Source organism: Lissotriton vulgaris, chromosome 1_1 (assembly GCF_964263255.1).
Source record: "Lissotriton vulgaris chromosome 1_1, aLisVul1.2, whole genome shotgun sequence".
Taxonomy (NCBI): domain Eukaryota; kingdom Metazoa; phylum Chordata; class Amphibia; order Caudata; family Salamandridae; genus Lissotriton; species Lissotriton vulgaris.
In genome coordinates, this window is record NC_141685.1 from 1,503,098,612 (window position 1) to 1,503,103,648 (window position 5,037).

General features: G+C 44.5%; 1 pseudogene; it reads right to left on the reverse strand.

The window, feature by feature from the left end:
* Positions 1–291: 291 nt before the first annotated feature.
* Positions 292–983, reverse strand: LOC147750724 (coiled-coil domain-containing protein 71L-like; annotated as a pseudogene).
* Between the last annotated feature and the right edge of the window lie 4,054 nt (positions 984–5,037).

Below are 5,037 nucleotides of genomic sequence, written 5' to 3' on the forward strand. Positions count from 1 at the left end.
CTCATTGGGTAGTCAGTTCAGGCAGGCCGTTTCACACAAGGCCATAAAGGAAAGCCTGTACTCCTTTGGGACCCTCCTCAGGAGATCCCCCCAAGATGGTGGGGATAGGTTCGGGATGTTCTATTGTGAATGCAGGCCTCACGTGGCCCGGGGACTCCAGCCAATCCCTCAGGGGCGATGTGCTATTGGTCTGACTCTAGAATGCATCTTTGGATGCCGGGGCCATGAGGTAGGGCTCGGAGGAATGTCAGTAAAGTGTGGTTCAGGTTTGTAAACAGCCCTTTCACAGCGCTAGGGGCAGGCCACGGGGAAACAGCGTATGTACACCACGGGCTCCCGGCTGACCCGCAGGATGTGCTGTGCCTGGTGCCGGGCAGCCATCGGACTGGTCTCGCACGACAAGTCCAGCACACAGATGTGGGGGAAGCTGGCCAGCAGGTGTGGAGTGGCTGCCCCCAGATGTCCTCCAGGGAGCGGCCCAGGTGCAAGTAGGTAGCGGGCTTGGTAGGGGGCTTCTACAGCCGCTGCTTCAGCTACCGCCGCTACTAGTGCTACTTTTTTCATGCTCGTCACCACTGCTGGTGCTGCCCGCCCTCCGGCCAGCTCGCTGCCACTTTCTGGCGCCCACTTATATAGCCACGCTTCATCTTGGTGGGGGGCTTGGTCGCGATTGCTGGCTGCGGCTTGTCCGGGCTGGGGCACCAGTGCGCGGCACGAAGAGTAGCCGTAGACTTCCTTGTTGTACAGGATGACCGGCGAGAACTCATACGCAGGCTGCAGAGGAAGTTCCAGAGCTCCCTGTCCAAGCTCATGAAGTCCTTGGACTGCAGCATGAAGATTTCGAAGGTGGGCTGGGCGTAGAGCAGCTGTGAGTCTGAAGTGACAGTCTCAACCATCCTTTGTACTAGTTCATCTCTAGACAAGACTTTGAAATCTGCTTCACTCAGTCGAACCTTCTTTGGGAGAGGTGCTTCGTTGGTCATTCTGAGCTTGAACAACGATGGCTGGGGGTGGCCCGCTCCGCCCTGCACATGGAGAGGGGACGCACAGCTCGCTCGGATGGTTTTCTAAAGCACTTCGAATACCGCGTCCACCTTACGAGTGCTGAGGGTGTAATGTCAACGCTGGGGGCCCTATCCACGGTGCTTATGCCAAGCTTCTCTATGTAGGAGCCTGCTGAGGTGGCTCTCCCTCCTTTCTCTCCCTGGAGCTCTCTTGATCGGAAAACATATACATTTGTTGCTATTCACAACATTTTATCTAATTCCCTTCCACCCTGAAAATGGTCGGCGATTTACTCCAGCCAAGGGCGGGAGTAACTCATCTTACAGAATGGGAATGGAAACAGATCACCTCCAGATTTTTGGGGGAAGTAGGGAAAGGGCTTTCTCTGTAGGTCAAAATGTCTTCCTCTCAGAATAAAAATATGCAAATTGACAAAGGGCAGCATTCCCCCGGTGCGGTTTCCCCACTGTGGAGAACTTTGCACAAAAAAAATGTGGACCCCATTTGACATATCCCCTGACATGCTCAGTAGTACACCTGGAAACCTGTGCTTGGCAGAGCTTTTCAGGTATGCTATTGGAGATATAAAGGAATAAGAAATAAACATTAAAACATGCTAGGTGGAGTACATTTTCTACTATTTGCATTTATTTAATAAACGCAACATTGCTTTATTTTGAGATTACAGCTGCAGTGCATCTCACTGATGAATGATAACCTACCCTCCTGTGACTGTCCACTAGCTCTGATTGTCTTTCTCTGTTGTTCGACTTCTGTACAATTAAAAGTCAAGTGACTACTGAATGCTGGACAAGGGATTTCTATAGTGAAAGAGGTTAGAGAAGGACTGGTAAGTAGTATTTGAAGCACACTTGCTCTTCCCTTTTCCAGCATCTGTCCTCATCGTGGAGCACCAGTTTGGGGTCCTCTGCTTGGATGCCTCTCCTTTGACTCCTTTCCATCTCAAAGCACTGTGTACTCCAATCATCGCTTTCAGGTTTTGAGTTTCTGTTTTATTTAGGGAATTACATTTTAGGGGTGTGATTTGCAATTCCATAGGCTCCTACATGAAGTTCTATGTTAATATTTGTAATGCATTAGACTCATACAGGAAGCATGATAGATGAAGCAACCCTGGACTAGTGTGCATCCACTCCTTCAGATGTCCTCTAACTGTCTTCAGGTCCAGGTAGAACACAGAATTAGAACTTCAGATACTAATGATGCAAGACACAGAATAAACAACAGAATGAATGTTGGTGCAACTTGAAAACAACAACCAATGACACAACTTTATTCAAAGCCCAACACTACATCACCTTCCACCGCACGAAAAGAAGAAAAACAACAAAGGGGTAAAATATAAGTGAAACTAACAAAAGTAAATTTTTGTAAGACAATTGTAACTACCAAAGATGCAGACTATGCAAAAATTGCCAGACGTTTAAGTGGAGAGATTATTAAGAAATGTAACTGTACAGTCTCTTTGGCCTAATAATCCTCCTACAAATCCGTACTGTAAACCCAGTATTTCTTTTTTCCACCTCCTCTGCACTTTCCTCGGTCTCACTGCACTGGAGTTTTTTCCACTTTCCGTGTCAACAGGAACACTGCTCTCCTTATTGCTACCTCACTGGATGACTGCAAGAAGAACACTTCCTCATCTCTGCCAGATCACATGTCCATTCACTCATCCAACTTTCAATTGCAACTCTGATTGTCTCCCACTCAAATAGTTTATACACCATCATGCTTAAACAGTGGCAAACTATATAAATGCTGCACCTTCTCATCATCTAATAAAGCAGAATAACAAAATACTCAAAACTTGATAGAGGCAGAAAGCCATGCTTTTTAACCATTATGTACCCTTCTCATGAGAGCCCACTGCCCATTTTCCAATTTACCACCTTTGTACCATACAAGGATTCAAAACAGGATGTGTATATACCTTGAGCAATCGGTCTATTTGTTCTAATATTTTTTTGTAACTATGACACAATCCTAATTTCCCCATACATCGCAAATTGTTCCTGGAAAATAAAATTAGCCAGTGTTTTAATTGATACTTGTTATAGCCATTTACTTCACTAAGGGTAACCTTGTATGCCTGCAACATCTCCTAATTTCCAATTCCACTCCAACATTCCGTGCCAACTGCATGATACCTATAATAACTCTGTGGAAACTCTCCACACGACTATTTCAATTAGAGTTATAGAGTGGCCCTATTTTGGATACCATGTCTTTTCAGGTATGTATCACTCACAACATAAACTCTGGTAACTCATCTTCTTAGAAAAGATCACCCACATCAATCACAAGTCATTTTCTTGATCCCCTCTAATTCAGGCCACTTTCACAGTGGTTCAACTAGAAACATTAAGTGTCTGGCTTCTCCAATTTTCCTCTGTCACATCACATAACATCATGATTAACCCTTTTGCATGCTGTTTGAAATTTGATATGAAACATGGGGGGTGTCAAGGTTACCACTTATTGGAACTCTCATAGCCAATGCACTCCCTAACTCTCCTCTCAAGGTATTAATCCAACTCTGGCCACAATAATCATTGTTAACTCTCTTCATCATCTTCACCACTTAACAATGCCTTACCTGACAAACTTCCAGTACCCATGTCCTCAACTATTCATTCACCTCTAACATTTAGCATTGTACCCAAGAAATATCTGCCGTTCTGAATTGTAGGATAAAAACAGTGTCAAGAAGTATTATCCTTACTCTTTTTTTGGTACACAATGACAACCATATTGGCTGCACTGATGTTGTGGGGCATTGAAGACGAAGGATGGTCATCTTCCTTGCCATTGGGACACCAACAGTGATTCAAGTGATGAAGCGGTAACTTATTATTAGGCTCTATTACTAAATAAAAATATTGGCCTCTATATGGAGAGGGTCTAGCCATGACTGAAATCTTCACCTCCTAGGCAGTACTAACAGACATGATGGAGGGGCAAGAAGTGACATCAAGATCATATTAAACAAGACCTGGAATGCCTTCTGGATTCTGAACATTGTGTGGAGGTCATCTCAGTACTGCCCCAACACCAAGCTGAGGTTTTACCAGAGCAGCGTTTATTTAAAACTCTTGTATGACTCAGAATGCTGGTGAAAGGCAAAAAGCGACATCACCAAGGTTTCTGCCTTCCACACAGGTAACCTGTGAAGAATCTTGCAAGCAAGAGTGAATGGACACCATCATTATTAGAAAAAGTTGGAGATGGATAGGGCATACCATCAGAAAAGAACAAGACTCCATCACAAGACAAGCTCTCCGCCAGAACTCACAAGGCACACAGAAGAGGCAGGTCAAGGAACACCCAAAGGAGAATTGTGAAAACAGAAATGAATACCATGAGCCACATCTGGAGCACCATACAGAAACCTACCAAGACAGACAGAAGTGGAGGTCTTTTATTGCTGCCCTTAGCGGCAGTTGACATAATGGGAAGTAAGTAAATGTCCCAAGTTGTGCATACCTTGGCTTTGTGGTGAAAATGTGCAATCTGAATTCAGATTAAAAGTCTTTCACTGGAATTCAGAAATCATTGTGTTGTGCAGATTATAAACATGCAATCACATAGGTTCTTTTAGTTTAGGACTGACAGTACCAAGCCTGTAGCCAACTTCTAGTGAAGTAGGCCAATATACACAGTATGTCGGAAGAAGTAAATCCCATGGGCCTCATTTATGAAGGCCTTGCGCCACTGGTACGTCACTTTTTCATATTTTAAAAGTGATGCACCGGAGGCGCAAGGCCTTCATTATTAAGGCCCCATATTTGCAGCCCTGTACCTCCATGCAGCCAACCCTGCAGTGCTCAAGTGCTTCCAGGTCCATGTAGAATACAGATGTCAGATGGAGAACAAAAAAGTATATTGTTTTGCCAATAGAAGCAACCACGGACATTTCCAAACCATAGCTGAGTAACTTCTAAATTAATATTTCCAATTTTTTCGCACTACTGGCTTAGTGAGAACCTTTTGACTATATTTAATTTCAGAATA